A 17967-nucleotide genomic window follows, 5' to 3' on the forward strand; every position below is an offset into this window, starting at 1 on the left:
GTGTTTTGGGGAGTTGATGGTGATGATGGTAGCTCCTTCACCACAGAAATATAATCCATGACCAGGTGAGAATATGTATTAGTGACCCAAAGAAATGGAAATGTTTTACGTTCTCCTGATGGAATAATGTCACTACAAGGGAACTTTTGCAGCAAAAAACCAATGCAAACAATCCAGCCTTCCTCCAGCAACGACTTTTGTGGTGTGAATATCTGCATATGTAAACAGATAAAGTACTTGGATTGAAAGCTATTGCCTAAATATTAAGGCATGTTTCTACACTGTGGGCCATTTCCACCTACATATTTTGAAGAAAGGCATATGAATGCTTTAGAAGTATTAGAGTAAATGAGAACCGGCATTTTTCTGACTTGAAGCTGTTCTTTTTTGCAGCTTGAATGCCATAGAAAGGCTTAAGGCAATAAGAATCCATACAAGTGTGATATTAGCTAAGGAAAAAAAAGGAGATTATGGATGCAGGAAATATAGCTTTGAGGGTTTTCATTCCTCAAAATAGAAAAGAAACACAAAAAAGAAAATTCTCTATACGTATTTCAATTATTAAGATAGTATTAAAAGTTTCAGCAACACTGTAAAAAATGGGGACTATTTAATCAACTGTAAAAAATGCACTCTGCCCTCAGTGAATGTTTTCTTTGGGCAGAGTTGCCAACCAAGGTAAAAGAGCCTGTTCAGACTGAGGGCAGGAAACACTGCTCTCAGTTTGAATTGGCTGGGTTCTCAAACACATCCTGACAATTCACAGTATCCTGATAATGTTGCACTGTTTATGTAATCTTTGATTAGTTAGAATCCTATAGTCAGCATGAGAAAGTCCCTGTTTACACTGGGAAACAGCACCAGAGCAACTGGCATTAAACAGAGTAAAAGAGGTGAGCAATATTTACCGTAGCTCCAACCTCTATGGAAGCAAAAGCCAGGGATGGAACAAGCCCTGTTTCCTCCTGCGAAAGAGCTGTAGCTTAGTAGTAGAGCATTTGCTTTGCACACAGAAGTTCCCAGCTTCATTCCCCAGCACCTCCTGTTAGAACTGGGAATTTTGGAGACCTACTGCCAGTCAGTGTAGACAGATGGGCTGAGTTGGGTGGACTTGGTATAAGGCAACTTTCTATGTTGCATCTTGAGCTCTGTGCTGTTATCTGGGCAGGCAGCCAAATCGCAACAGTTATGAATAATTTACAAACCGGCGCAGGCTCATCTGTGTTCTAAAATTGGCTTCATTTGTTGCCGGCAAAGATCACTTCGGGCTTTTTGTTCGATTTCCCACTTCCTCCTCTATCAAATCACATCAAGAGTTCCATTTAGAAAGCTAAACTTGCACTCTATTTAATAAAGCTGAGAGGGTAATGTGGCTTTTTGACACTGCCACTACATTATCTTTAAAGTGCTGTTGTGATATATGAACTGTGGGTCGTTGGGGTCCTTTTGCCATAACACTGGTGCAGTCTTAAGTTCCCTAAGCGTGAGACTTTGAAGAGAATGGGGGCGGTGGGCTGAGTGCCCTTCCCCTTAGTTCAACATCTGTAGAGAATTGAAGCACAAGACCAGGCAGCTCTTGGGAATATTTCTGAGCCCCAGGAAGCAAACGTTTTCTCTTCCTTTTTCATCCTTGCTGTCACTTAGATTCTTATTTATCTAATAAACGGAACTATGTTACTTTAATGGCCAAATAACTTCACCTAAAGTTCTGGCTAGGGCTGTCGGTCTATAATTAATGGTGGTTATTTTTTATTTAAACGATGGGAGTCTCTCAGGGCTTTGACTGTCAGCAACTGGGAATGTGCTCACAGTAATTAGCTACAGTGGTGCCCACTTCCTACAGAGTTAGGTCTGGAGCGATAGAGTTAGGTCTGGAGCGATAGATTTTCATGCTTCTGGCTGCCTCTCTGGAGAATTTGGCAGAAGCAGTTGGATTTCTGTGTTCAGAAATGATATAGTTTATTATTCTAAACCAGGGATGGGTGTACCTGCCAATTTTGGCTTCTCTCAGCAGTCCAGTTTTCTAGTTCAGTTTACCCAATTTCCAGTTTTCAATTTTTGAAAAGTATGCATGAGAATTCATATATACTTTTGTACACCTTTCTCATATGCATTTTTAATACCATTTTGGCTAATGTGTGCATTTTGGCAAGCAATTTCCCCTAATAGTCATTTTTGATCATTACCAATGGGCATATTTTTGTCCATGTTTGTTGGATGGAGAACTGCATCACAGTATTTGGAGAACTGCACATTTCAAAGGATAAGGGTGCTTTGGTTCACATATGAGTTTTGGAAGGGCAAACAGAATGATTTTCTCCTCCATCCCTACTCTTGGTTTGCCACTGTCAAAATATCAACATCACTGGTGCCCCTTCTGTTATCCTATCATTGTATCCCAGGCTTCTGTATCTGTAAATAAACAGTTTGGTTGTCATTCTGTGACACGCGCAAACGACAACAGTTCTGCAGAAGTTGCCTAGAAGTTCCCAGTGTTTGAGAAAATGAGAATAAAACATTATACACTGTTCAACTTTTAAATAATTGATTTTCTCATAGGTTGTCACTGACCCTGTGGACTTTCCAGAATGTTTCTTGTAAGTATCAATGGATACTGTGGTCTTTTAAAACTGTACTTAATTTCAAGAACTAGTCAAGCAGCAAATTACATGTTGACTTTCACCTTCTCCCACACTGTTGTCACACTTTCTATATCTTCTAGCCAAGATCCTTTTCTGGGGGGAAATTACTGTGTGATATCTTTACTCCCCTTTGCAAAAAACCTCTCAATAACTTCAGCTTTGCATATGCTCATACAATATGCTCAATGAATTTTGTTCTGAGATAACATGCCCCTTCCAGATGAGGAATCTCTGGATGTTCCAAAGCTCACGTTTGCTGATTTATTTTGGGTCATTCTTAGGTTATCGGTTTTTCTAGGGAAATGTGAACTCCATGCACCAGGCAGATCAGCCCTATTATTTTGAGATCACTTTATCTCAGGCATATCCTCTAGATGTTGTTGAACTACAACTCCCATTAGCCCCAGTAAACATGACCCATAGCCATGGGTGTTGTAGTTCAGCCAGATATGGAGGGTCAAAGGTTCCCCATGCTTGCTTTCTCCCATATCCAAAAGGAACAAGTGACAGAAGAGGCCACAGTCTTTCCAGTGATGCTGTCCCTTTCCACTGTCTTGAATCCCCTTTAGTTGTTTCTGTCCATGGGGTTGGAATCGAGTGGAGCGAGAGAGTGCATCTGGCCCTGCGTTCACCATCGCGTGGTGTCTGCACTTTGGGGCTGAAGGTCTCAATTGGGAAACCTTGTTTTTATGTGCACAGACTCCCTGCATCATGCAGGCTTCTCAATCACATGCATAGCCAATGCACATGCAGCAGACTTCAGATCTTAAGCCCCAAGACGTGAATGTGAGAAGACATGTCTGGCAGGTGATGGGGTGGTGGTCAGGGATGAGACCCCACATTCCCCTCACAAAAATTGTAGTTGCGAGAGGCAAGAATAATTGTAGAAGGCTTTAATCTCCTGAATATTTAGCAAGTCAGGAATTGAAGAAAACTCATGCATTGCTATTCCTGGATAAATTGTTTTGTGTAAAGCAGGTCCCTCTATATTCCTCTGTTCATTTACATGCTCAGTGTTCCAGAGAAATCAGAAAAAAGTGTATGTGGAAAACTGCATAATTCTGACAAGGCTCTAAAGTTTCAGTTGATCACATTCTTACTCTTCTTTTGTGTGTGTGAATGAATAACTTCCAAATCTGTGTTTCTTTCTTTCTTTCTTTCTTTCTTTCTTTCTTTCTTTCTTTCTTTCCTTAACTAGGCACTTGAAAAACAAATTATATGAAAGGAATGGGTTTCAGGCACCGCACTGTTTCCCTGTTTGATAATTGTTGTGCATGAATAGTCTGAAAGAAAATGTGCCTGATTGTCTTTCTCCCAGCAGCATATGATTTCTGAAATTTCACTCCAATAACCAATATGCTCTGTACATCTGTGCTGCGGCCTCAAGCTTTGCAACCACATTTCTTTGTGCTTTCTTTCAAGAGAAATGTGCCTTTGGTCTTTAAAAGAAAGTTCACATTTTTATATTAGCCATTTTAGATTTACTTGAAAACAATTGCTCCAGCTGTGCCTTTTAAAAACCTTGTCTTAAACTAATGATTTCGTTTGCATTTAGACTGTATCGTGAAACAATTTTGAATAAAGTTTCAAACTGTGCGTGATGCTTGGAAACCTTCAGAGGGAACCTTCCCTGACTTCAGCTGCAACAGGTACTGGAAATTCCTTTTCAGGAACACTAGCAGAGAGCCCTGACTTTTTACCTGATTTGGCTTCCATGTTCTTTGCTAAGTTACCTGTCTCAGAGAAGTGAGGTTGCATAGATTCGCCCACCTTGATGATCTCATCATCCACTTCCAGTTCTTGGAGCAATGATGGCAAGACTTGAAATTCACCAGCTTCACAGTTCCTGGTCAACATGGTCAAGATTGGATACCTAGGAATAGCCAACACGACTGACTATTGCTAGACGGGAACTACTGGCTCTTTTGATCGAGAATGTGGATAGAGAAAAGTTTCTGTCTTCTCTCCTAAGACTGAAACTCATTGGCACCCAAGGAAGCTGAATGTTGGGAGATTCATGATAGGCAAAGGAAAGTACTTCTTCATACATCACATAGTCAAACTGTGGAATTTGATCCCACAAGTAGTAGTGATGGCCACCAACTTGGGTGGCTTTTAAAAAGATTAGAAAAATTCATGTGTGATAAAGCTATCAACCGCTCCTAGCCAATATGGTTATTTTTTCCTCCATTATCAGAGGCAGTATGCCTCTGAATGCCAGTTTCTCACTTGTCAGAGCAGTGCTCCCCCGGAATAATTCTTCTCTTCTTGTTTATTAGGGAAAGGTTTCCTCATATCTCCTTGCCTCTCTTAGAATTGCCTCTTGTTGTTTGGTTTGGTTTAACCAGTCTTTGATAGTTTGTCAGTTTAGCTGTATGATGTATGCAGTTAGGACGTATGACTTTTAATGTGCAAAAACTTGCTTGAGTTTTTTTTTTAAATCTGAGGGTAAAATCTGCTCCTTCTCCCACTCTCAATTCGGTAATTTTTTAGCTATCCTGGAGAAGCAGCTTAATCCCCATACCCTTGAAAAGAACATAAATTCATTGCTAAGCCCAGAACTCCTTGTCAGAATCAAACTGCAGTATCTTACTGCTTGCGGTCGAATGGTAACAGGCTCAGGGATGTGGGGCTTTTTGTGTGTGTGTGTGTGTGCATCTACATGTTTTGCTATACTGCCTCGGGAAAATAATTCAGATGAGTGAGTCAACTCTCAATAGAAATAAATAAAGATAACAAAATCTCAAGAAGCCCTATGATAAAAGACATTCCAGTTGTAATTAAAGTTCTCTTGCCTGACAGCACATCTTCATGCTATCACACCTATTGGTTTCATCTAATGAAATAGGATTAGCAGGAGTTAAATGGGATTCTTATTAAAGTAATATACATTAATTGGGCTTTCAAGGCACTAGAATGTTGATTTCTTCCTCTCTCTCGGACTCTTGATTCAACAATTTACAGATTCAAGCTAAGATGTAGCTTTTAACTTCTAGTTTCATATGTAACTTGGAAATATTAAACCAAGGTATTCATGGGCTTAAGGCAATACATTATATCTGCAGACCCAAAGTTTTGCTGAAGACTGCTTCATTGTTTTCAATCAAGAGATAATCAATTACCATTATCTGAACACATCAATCTGGCTTCAGGCTTGATTTTGGGACAAAAATAGCCTAAATTGCCTTGATTTACACAGGGAATTGGACACAGCCCTTTTAGCCTTTCTGAATCGCTTAGCAGCTTTCGGTATTTATTGTATATTTCTGGATAGGCTATCTGGGTATGGCTTTGGAGGGACAGTGCTAAGTAGGCTCTGGTCCTTCCTGGAGAATGAATTTCAGAAGGTGGTGGTAATGGATAACTGCTCCTCCCCATCACCTTTGGCCTATGTTGTGTTTTGCATTTCTACCTTGTGCCTCATGCTGGTGAACATATACATGAAATCACTGGAAGAAGTCATCTGGAGGTTTCGACTGAAGTGTTGCCAGTATGTAGATGGCACTCGGCACCAGCTCCCATTTCAGTTTATTCATCCTAAGAAAGTTGTTTGACTTCTGAACTGGTGCTTGGAGGCAAAACCAGGATGGATAGTTTTTAGGATGCTGAAACTTAATCCCAGCAAGATGGATATGTTGAGGAAACTGGCTAATTAGGATGGAATTTGCATCTGGTCTTAAGTGGGTTTGTATTCCTGCTGAAGGACCAATCTATTTTCTTATAAATGGATGGGGAATGGTTTTAAAAGTGCAGAGATTTATTCTGGTAATTGGGCTTCATCTGAAGCAGATGCACACCCTAACTATCTGAGCTCTAGAAAAATACTGGCAGGTAACACTGTATGGGGGTTTTCAACTGAAAAGAACGGGTGGGTTATTTTGCTTAAAATTAGCACTCAAATATCATGTTCACAGAACTTCATTACCAATACTCATAAGACCAAGGTTGCTGTTTTTTGAAGAGAGAGAACATTTTTCTGCCAGCACTCTCTTTATATAATAATAATAATAATTTATTATTTGTACCCCGCCCATCTGGCTGGGTTTCCCCAGCCACTCTGGGCGGCTTCCATAGAAAACCAAAAATACACTAAAATATCACAGATTAAAAACTTCCCTGAACAGGGCTGCCTTAAGATGTCTTCTGAATGTCAGGTAGTTATTTATCGCTTTGACATCCAATGGGAGGGCGTTCCACAGGGCAGGCGCCACTACCGAGAAGGCCCTCTGCCTGGTTCCCTGTAGCTTTGCTTCTCGCAATGAGGGAACCGCCAGAAGGCCCTCGGCGCTGGACCTCAGCATCCGGGCAGAACGATGGGGGTGGAGACGCTCCTTCAGGTATACTGGGCCGAGGCCGTTTAGGGCTTTAAAGGTCAACACCAGCACTTTGAATTGTGCTCGGAAACGTACTGGGAGCCAATGTAGGTCTTTCAAGACCGGTGTTATGTGGTCTCAGCGGCCGCCCCCAGTCACCAGTCTAGCTGCCGCATTCTGGATTAGTTGTAGTTTCCGAGTCACCTTCAAAGGTAGCCCCACGTAGAGCGCATTGCAGTAGTCCAAGCGGGAGATAACCAGAGCATGCACCACTCTGGCGAGACAGTCCGCGGGCAGGTAGGGTCTCAGCCTGCGTACCAGGTGGAGTTGGTAGACAGCTGCCCTGGACACAGAATTGACCTGCACCTCCATGGACAGCTGTGAGTCCAAAATGACTCCCAGGCTGCGCACCTGGTCCTTCAGGGGCACAGTTACCCTATTCAGGACCAGGGAGTCCTCCACACCAGCCCGCCCCCTGTCCCCCAAAAACAGTACTTCTGTCTTGTCAGGATTCAACCTCAATCCATTAGCCGCCATCCATCCTCCAACTGCCTCCAGGCACTCACACAGGACCTTCACCGCCTTCACTGGTTCTGATTTGAAAGAGAGGTAGAGCTGGGTATCATCTGCATATTGATGGACATCCAGTCCAAACCCCCTGATGATCTCTCCCAGTGGCTTCATATAGATGTTAAAAAGCATGGGGGAGAGGACGGAACCCTGAGGCACCCCACAAGTGAGGGCCCAGGGGTCTGAGCACTCATCCCCCACCACCACTTTCTGAACACGGCCCAGGAGGAAGGAGCGAAACCACTGCATAACAGTGCCCCCAGCTCCCAGCCCCTCTAGACGGTCCAGAAGGATGTTATGGTCGATTGTATCAAAGGCCGCTGAGAGATCCAGCAGAACTAGGAAACAACTCTCACCTTTGTCCCTAGCTCGCCGGAGATCATCAACCAGCGCGACCAAGGCAGTTTCAGTCCCATGATGAGGCCTGAATCCTGATTGGAAGGGATCCAAATGGTCCGCATCCTCCAGGCGTGCCTGGAGTTGTTCAGCAACCACGCGCTCAATCACCTTGCCCAAGAATGGAAGATTTGAGACTGGGCGATAGTTGGCCATACTGGCCGGGTCTAAAGATGTTTTTTTAAGAAGCGGTTTAATGACCGCCTCTTTCAGCGGATCTGGGAATGTTCCCTCACAGAGGGAAGCATTCACCACCCCGCAGAGCCCATCGCCCAGCCCTTCCCGGCTTGCTTTTATTAGCCAGGATGGGCAAGGATCAAGGAGACAGGTGGTTGGTTTCACGCGTCCAAGCAGCCTGTCCACATCCTCGGGGGTAACGGGTTGAAATTGATTCCATGCAACTTGACCAGACAGAGCTCTAGCACTCTCCCGCCCCAGCCCTGCTCCCACGGTGGTGTCTAGCTCCCTCCGAATATGAGTGATTTTATCCGCAAAAAACTTTGCAAAATCGTTGCAGGAGATCTTGGGGTCTTTACAAGGCCCCGGTGGTAAAGGGGTTCCGTTAAATTGCGAACCACCTGAAAGAGTCTCCTGCTACTATTTTCTGCAGATGCAATAGAGGCGGTGAAGAAAGTCTTCTTCGCCGTCGCTATCGCCACTTGGTAGGCTCGAAGTTGAGCTCTAACCTGTGTCCGGTCAGATTCGGAGTGAGTTTTCCGCCACCGACGCTCTAGCCGTCTCAGCAATTGTTTCATCGCCCTCAGCTCCGAAGAAAACCACGGGGCTGTCCGGGCTTCATGCAATCGGAGAGGGCGCTTCGGAGCCAGACAGTCGATAGCCCTGGTTAACTCCGCATTCCAGCGGGCCACCAGGGAATCAGCTGAAAGGCCATCAACATGGGATAAAGCATCCCCTACCACTCTCTGGAAACCATTTGGATCCATTGAGTGGCGGGGGCGGACCATCCGAATTGTTCCCACCTCCCTGCAGAGGGGAAGGGTCGCGGAGAAGTCCAGTTGCACCAGGAAGTGATCTGACCATGGCACTTCTTTTGTTTCACTTTTACTTAGTGTCAGATCACCCACGTCACTAGAGGTGAACACCAGGTCTAAGGCATGTCCATGACTATGAGTTGGGCCAAACTTATTCAGGGACAGCCCCATGGAGGCCATGCTTTCCACGAAGTCCCGAGCGGCCCCTTGTAAGGTCGTGTCGGCATGGATGTTAAAATCCCCTAGGACAACCAAACTAGGTGTCTCCAGGAGAAAATCCGCCACGACCTGAAGCAGCTCAGACAGGGAATCCTTGGTGCAGCGGGGAGGCCGGTCTTTAGCCTAGGACCCATGGTGCTCTAAGAAAATGCTGGTTATTTGGGAATTGGTGAGATGAAATAATCAAGATGTTGATGTTGGCTTGGTCAGAAATGTAAGCAGCATTGCCCCCAGACATAAAATAATCGGTCCAAGAGGAAAGGTATCTTTGTCCATGAGGAAAGCTTTCTCATTTCTGTTCTTTTACAGACAGGGATGTTAGGCTAAAAGAAACTGGAAAAATGAATCGATAACTAGGGCTGGCAGTATATTTGTGTGCTTCATAGTGGCAAAAACCTGATTCAGTTATGTCCCCCTTGGGAGAGTCTTCTGCAGCAGGAACAAACAGATATGCTTATTTGGAGGACCCTGCTTTGAAGCATTAAGCTTTAGTGACTACCAGAGAGCCTTGAGCAAAAGGCACATCCAAATATCTTGGAACAATTTCAGAATGAATCCTGCACATAATGCAACATTTGCTACAATTACTGCATAGCTAATTGCTCCTCAGGCTCACCAGCTCTCTTGTACCTCTTCTGATTTGGAGAACAATGAAAACCGGAAAATCCTATTTCATATCTCCATCCTTCAGTATAAGAGGGATGAGGAGAAATCTGGAATGGAGTGCAAGAAATAGCCTGCCATCCACTGTAAACAAAGCCATAATCTTAAGAAGCAGATTATCTGATCCCCAAGCATAGGCTCAGCAGCCAGACATTAAACAGGAAATAGAGAGGGTACCATAAGTCATCTGAGATGTTTACAACTGCAGACGTTTAGTTATTATCTTCTTGGCCATGACTGAAATACAGTGGTACCTCGGGTTACATACACTTCAGGTTACATACGCTTCAGGTTACAGACTCCACTAACCCAGAAATATTACCTTGGGTTAAGAACTTTGCTTCAGGATGAGAACAGAAATTGTGCAGCGGTGGTGCAGCGGCAGCAGGAGGCCCCATTAGCTAAAGTGGGGCTTCAGGTTAAGAACAGTTTCAGGTTAAGAACAGACCTCCTGAATGAATTAAGTTCTTAACCCGAGGTACCACTGTATTGCTAAAATTTTGGTTAGTAAGGTTTTTCTGTTGCAAAAGCAATTCTGACTCATCCACACCAATGTTTTTGTTACATGCCACCCAATCACTGTGCTCTGCAGGAGAGGGCCTCCGGCAGATAATATCTCATTAGGAGGTCTGTTCTGTACTGTACAAATTGGACCTTTAGTCTGGCAGCACTATCCTCTGGAATTCCCTCCCATTACATATCAGACAGCCACCGTCTCTATTGTCTTTTTTTTGGGGGGGGGGTAGCAATTGGAGACTTTCCTTATCCAACAACTTTTTAAGTAGGGTTTATTTTCTGAGTCTGTTTCTGTAGTGGATATGAACTTGTTTCTGTATATGTTTTTACGATATTTTAAATTATGTTTTGAATTACGTTTTATTGTTAATTTCTTCTGGGTGTTTCATGAGAAGCAGTGGCGTAGCGTGGGGGGTGCAGGGGGGGCGGGCCGCACCGGGCGCAACATCTGGGGTTAGGGCAAATCCATGGGTTAGGGGGCGCAAATCCACGGGTTAGGGGGCACAAATCCACGGGTTAGGGGGCGCAAATTACTTGCCTTGCCCCGGGTGCTGACAACCCACGCTACGCCACTGATGAGAAGCAATACATAAGTGAAATTAAATAAATACTATTATGAGTTAGTGGGTGCTAGACTCCCCTAAGTTCCTGGACCCAGTTAGTGTTAGAATTTAATCAAGCTTCCTGAACTCCTAGATCCAGCAAGGGTTAAAATATGATGCAGACTCCTAATCCCTGGACCCAGTGCCAGGAAATCGACTGGGACGTGAACCATTAGAAAACAAAGGAAAGGTGATAAGCTATCAAGAGAACAAAGAGAAGGAGATGGGCCATTAAGAAAGTAAATCTGCTGGGCCAGATGGCAAATGGGAAGGGCCCTTCCCTCAACTCAGGGACAGTTAGAAGACAAAGCCATGATGTGTCTTAGAGGAAAAAAGATTTCAGGCTGGTAAAGGCAGCAAGCTGGAGAGAGGGTGAGAGCTTGATGAATGATCTCTGTTTGAATCTAAAGCTGTGCCTATGGGAGAAGCACAATTCTCTTGGGGTGTTGATGCTGTGAACCCATCCATTGTAGGCTCAGGTTGTATATATGTGTAAATAAACCATATATCACAAAGACACCACAGTTTCTGCTCTGTCTTTTTTCCAAAAGGAAACACAAACCCTAGGTAAGCACATGGAACCCTGGGAATCTTGCACTGCTCAGAGATTGGGGTGGTGGGCGACACTACAATTAATTCAGTTAACAAATCTAGTTTTCATAATAGCTTCTATATTAAAGAGAGATGTTACTAATGTAATTTCTCAGATCCACGTGAGATTTCCCCTTTTTAAAAGCAACTAATGTAAATTTGGCAGCTTTCCATCCCTCTGGTATAGAGGCCAGGTTTATATTTATTTTATTACACAATGGGTGAACATCCTTTCTCTGTGCTAACCTGTTCCTGCTAATCTGTTACCTGATAATTTTTCAGGTAAATCTCTAGCAAACACTTTGTCACCTCTGCTTGATATAAGGTATCAAATGCTAATCTTACAGAGAGCAGACTCACTGAAATTAATGGAGATGGCTTACATAGTTTTATTCAGTTCAGTGACTCTGAGTATAAATTCTGGCTTCCTATATACTAAGGGTTATGGCAGCTTTAGCAGCCTCCCTCATCTCTGCCTCTTGGCCCCTCCTCTCCAGCCTCCACTTCTGTCTCTGATTCTGGACTGCTGTTTGCCACAGCCTCTTCCTGCTCACGAAACCCTGTCACCTCATCAGCTTCTGAGACCTCCTCCTTCCATTTGGCTCCCTCTTCTCCCTCTGACCAGTCACCATCATCCCACCACCAATCCCCTGGCTCTGAGCCTTCTTTTCCTGGGGGTTCCTTTGGGGATCCTCTGCACCCAGCCAGGCCTTGACATTGGCATGTTAGAACAATCTAAAATAGTTTTATGTGTTACAATCAATTCTTAGAATTCTTAAAGTGCAATTCTTAGAGGCCCTTCCCCAAAATTGGGGAATACACACTTGAGCGGTGTAATAGGGTGTACAGTCTGAGCAAAGTGTGTAACTTGGAATAGTCAAGAAGTCCTGGGATGCCTTGAAGAGGTCACTGCAGTAATCAAGTCCCACAGTTATGTAAGTATAAATAAATGTGACTAGGCTGTGATATGGAAGTTATAGTTCAGAAACCTTCCCTTGCCGTCTTGATTGATAGTGATCAGCAGGGGAGTCTGCCCTCTGTGAGACAAACAAGAATTTATTTTGAACAGGCATGAGGATAAAAGATAAGTGCCAGGGATATCTCTGAAACACAGGCTAATGTAGAGAAACTAGACGTGTTGCACAAACAAGACAACAAATATATAAATCAGTATAAAAAGCTTCTGAGCTGAATGAGAAAACAACTAACTAACTAAATAAATGAAACATTCTAAGTTGGGGGACATTACATATTTTTATTACCAAAAACTTCTGGAAGATGCAGAGATTTTTTTATCACTAAGGGCAAATAGAGTGTTAAAAACTTTTTAAAGGAGCTGGTGAATTTCACAGCTAATGAGACATATGGATACTGTGGGATGATTTTTCCTGTCCTAGAATAAATATTCAATGAAGTTGGGTGACAACAAGCTGAACTGAATCCTAGGCATGATCTTGGCTATTAGGCAGGGGGTCTTGCTGGAATTCTGAGATGATTAGTTATCACTATAAACCTGAGATGAGTTTCATTAAACTGACAACTATTCCAGGGGGTTCAAATGTTGGTCAGAAGCTTTTCTAAAAGACTATTTAGGAGGATTTATATATATATAAAGTCAAACATATAGTACATGTAAGGATATATATTCTTCAAAATCTTCTTGTTCAGTGTCATGGCTGGGAGCAAATGCAGTTTTAATAGACCTACTCCTTCCTTTACTATTCAGGGCATTCACCTTTTCAAATGATTATCTTTCATGAGAATCCTAGAGCATAATACATAATTTGTGTGGGTTAATGCTGCAGGTCACATGCAAACATGAAGGTGTGATGGACCTGTGTGATGATGATGATGATGATCATCATCATAGGTGCTGGAAAAATACTACCATTAATGCAACTAGTCAGTGGAACATAAGTGGGATTTTTTTTGCAGGAGGATTAGTCTAGATGTCATTTTTGGGGTCCCTTCCACTTGTGGCTTTAGATCTCTAGGATGAGATTTTTGCAAAGAAAAGGGGAGTGCTAAAGAGGTCTCGGGCCAGCTGGTGCTTGTTGCAAGGGAACCTGTGCAAACTGGGGCTCTTCAAAATCAGCACCCAATTTGGTTCAGATGCCATCTGAGGCAAAGGATCCGGTGCGGACTGAGACTCCTCTGGTTCCGAGCCCGAGTCCCAGGCCATCACACTAGGTTTTGGCCACTCTTTTGTTATTATAACTACTTAATTCCTGAATCTTGGTCACAGGTCAGAGGCTCACACCCTGTTCATATCTTGAATGTGCCCTTAAGGCAGGATTTGTGAGGAGAGGATTTGTGAGGAAAGAGACAATGGGGAGGTTTCCCACTTTGACCTTGCAGAGAAATATTTGAGGTCAATTTGTTCAGGACCTAATCTGTGGGGTTTCAGACATGTGGCTTATATATACAGTTATGAACATTTATTTTTTATATATATGACCTTGAAATTCTTATAACATAAAGAATACAGGTTGCCACAGCAACCACTAGCTGAAGATACGTGGAAGGGTTGGCATGCCTTTGCTAGCTAGGGATGGAGAGACTTTATGAATAGAAAAGCTTCTCCAGTTCTGAAATTCACTTTCCCGCCACTTGGAAGGTGATGTTGCCAGTTACACGGATGTGATGGAGGGGCTGAGGTCAATGGGCATATTCCTACTTTCCCACTCAAACTATGTAATCGTTTGTGGGAGAGAATGCTCAGAAGGGATTTCCTTTTACAGCACTGCTGTGACAACAAAAAGGAGGTATAGAAAATCTCATTGGACCTTCTCTTCAGTTCCTTGGAAGAAAGAGAGTCTGGAAAGTGATGTGTCTTGGTAAGATGGCTTGAAGAACATGATGTTCCTCACCTTCCAGCTGGGGAAAGTATAAAACTTTCTTGAGTTTATAAGCAATCCTTAATTTTATTTTAAGGAGGCTGGTGCCTTTTCTTTGTTGATCTATAACCCAGGGATGTCTTTGATACTGACACCAAACAGGGTTCTGCTCAGTTGCGTAAACTATCATCCTATAGCCTTGAGTCATATGAATAGAGCAGTGTTTACAGAACAGCAGAGAGGTCATTGCAGTACACTGTAGTTTTCTCAGCTGTTATTGTAAGCTCAGGTATTAAACTGAAAGCATGCTGAAGACAGCCATTATGTCAAAAAACTGGATTTAGGACTAGACAATCCTTTACATGTATAATTCTGCTTTGTAAGAGAGTAATTTCTCAATTCAACCTTTGTACACATTTCTGCTTTGCACAAATAAGTTATTTGTAACATTTTAAAGCATTTTGTTGCCCGCTTCAGATAATCTGCAGTCAAGAAGCATATAATGAAATCAGATTGTGATGGCCACTTCTCAGCCACTACGGATCCAGGCTGTCTTGAAAGAAGGGGAAGTCTCCACCTATCACAAGGTATACTCCTCTGATCAGCTCACTGTTCCCTTTTGAGAACTGCTTCCACCAGATAAATGGGAGAATTATTTCTACACGGTTGCCCTGAAGCCTGTCTACATAGTGAAGTAGCCTGAGCAGGTTAAAATGAGAAAAGACCACACCAGAAAGTCACTATATTCCTTTTGGAGCAAAAGAACAAACACACACAAGTCTCTAAGCATATTATCTGAATACAGAATCTTACACAATGTTCTTTGTTGCTCTCTGTATGATTCTCATCGTTTCCTTGCCTGACTCTTTCCCCTGCTTTGTACCACGCTGAGATCCACTTTGATCTAAACGCCTCCAGGCTGGCTACCTGCAGATATTGACCTCCCTTGTCAATCGCAGGCCTCACCCAGCAGGCTATAGGAAGTCATGGAAGCCCTCAGCACAGAGACCGCCAAACTCCTTCTTTGCAATGAATTCTTTTTCTTCCCAACTGAACCCCAGGTGCAATTCTAGGCTTCACAATCTATATACACAACCCTATACAGTCATATATATCTATATACATATATCTATATACACAACCCTATACAGTCATACCTCGGGTTAAATATGCTTCAGGTTGAGCGTTTTCAAGTTACACTCCGCGGCGACCCAGAAGTAACGGAGCGCATTACTTCTGGGTTTCGCTGCTCGCGCATGCGCAGATGCTCAAAATGACATCACACGCATGCACGGAAGCGATGAAACGCGACCCACACAAACATGCAGTTGCGTGCTACATTCTACTCAGGATGCAAATGGGGCTCCGGAACGGATCCCATTCGCATCCAGAGGTACCACTGTAATCTCCAAATAAGGGAGTGGAAACCTTTTAATCAACAATTTTAATTTTTACAGTATTTTTGTAAACCACTTAAAAGGTTTTCTTATAATCAAGTAGTATATAAATTTTGTTATGTAAATATATACGCAACAGACAAGGACGGTGCATATGCATCCCCATAGGCACAACAGTCCACCCAAGTGAGACCCATACAAACAGCTTACTGCAATGAAGTTCACTTCTTTTACAAAGGTAAAAGATCAGCTTGAATTTGACTCCATGTAGCACCACATGTTGAGACTAAGTGGTCACCAACCATTTATTCACTAAGCAGTTGTATTGATTCCCTTCACCCCATGGTCCATTTGAACGGTCTGTCATTGTGCAATATCAAATTGAAATAGGCTTGTAAATAGCCTCGAATCCAATCTCTTTAAATAGATGCTTGGCTTGGGCAAGAAATGAGACTCCCCTCCCACGCTGCTACATTTACTGAAAATCCTTTTTGCAAGAAAAAGGAAGGCAAAAGAAATGAATTCATCCCCCCCCCCAAGAGGTGCAAATGATACTTACTGATCAGCATAGCTGTTGATTACTGGAATGCTAATTTATGCATTCTTTAAAGACATTTTTAAAATTTGCATTTCTGCTGTTGACATATATGTTAACTGATAACCCCTTGCAAACAGAATTTCCCTTGTTTTGTTCCTTTCTTTTGCAAGAAGAAATTTCAGCAAATTTATCACTGGGGTGATAAATTCTAAAGGTTAAAATAAAAGCAAAGTAGCTGTTGAAATAACAATATTGCTAAGAATGCTTTAATTATTCATTGCTTATTTGTTTTTTAAAATCTTTTATCTACAGGGATTGCAGATAAAGCACTATCCTTTCTTCAGGCAGTTTCAGCTCAGCAAGACGCCTCCACCTCCTACACAGAGAAACTAATATGGTTTTGTAAAAGGTTGGTTGTTGTCTCAGCTGTTGCCAAGCTACATGATTGAACCTCAAGGTGCAACATTTCCTGCTTTATTGCATTCCTCCCAAGAGACTTGATTCAGGACACTTTACTGCTTCAAGAGCCTCAGAAAACTGGAACAAAATTCCTCCTCCTTGACTCTTCCCATTGCCTTCAGGTTGCCAACAAGCCTTTGACTCTCCGAAAATAAGTTTGTGCATGAGATTGAAATACCTTTGTGGTGGAGGCTCATCCATTAGGGCAACTGGGGCACTGCTGCACCAACCTCCATCAGAAGGTTTCAAATTTCAGTGGTGCCTTGTGTGAGCCCAAAATTCAGTGCCCTTCTGCCTCTCACATTCTGTTCTGCTCAACTCGCTGCATCATAGTTGCAATGCCTTGTGGCTCCCTCTAGGCTCAACTCCCTGTGCTGCGGAACTGGCCATGCTGCCCTAAATCTGCCTCTGTCTCCATCTTCCCTTGCCTGCATTCTACATCCAGTCCAGCGGGTGGCACTGCCTTCCAGATTCCTCTTCTCATTGTTCCCCCTTCTAGAACTCAGCAGGGAAGAGGATGGGGGCAAAGCTATGCTTAGTTGGTTCTTCCTGTCATGGGCTCTAGCTTCACCTACTGTTGACATTCCTGCCTTCTGTCCTAATGGGCACTAGCCATCACATTTGTGTTGACAAGGCACAATGTTGAATCCTGCTCCTGTTTAATGCTGATAAATGCACTTTATTCTGTAATGTTCCTTAAGGTCCTTACTGTCTTTGCCACTGCAAGAACTTTTTATCAGGATCAATTCAGTTTATTAGTCAACCTTAGAGATACTAGTGAAGTTTATCAGTCTCAGATCTAGAAGTGAGCATTAGTGGTCAACATTCTTTTTCAGTCTCATATTAAAATCTGAAATGGAGACAAATTCCTAGTTTGTCTCCCAACTGTCCACTCGTACCCATCATCCACCCTTCATCTTTAAAATCAGCTTACATGCCAGGCTAACAGCAGACAGTTTCAGGGATGGAGAAGGCAAAGTGACAGTGGCTGCATACCTGAAATATCTCAAGGGGCAAGAACACCCACCAAGTGGGTTATTGGGGCATGGGGTTGCACATCCACCAACAATATAATCCAATGGAGGGAACTTGGGGGCTTAGTGGGTGGAAATAGACTGGATTAAATGCAAATTGTCTTAGAAATAATCTCAACTCTTCCCTCCCAAATGGAAAATGGCTAAGCTTAGTTTTGAGCCAATCTGATGGCAGACATGGGTTATTCCTCTAGGAAT

The sequence above is a fragment of the Podarcis filfolensis genome (genome assembly GCF_964270895.1).
Source record: "Podarcis filfolensis genome assembly, chromosome: 9".
Taxonomy (NCBI): Eukaryota; Metazoa; Chordata; class Lepidosauria; order Squamata; family Lacertidae; genus Podarcis; species Podarcis filfolensis.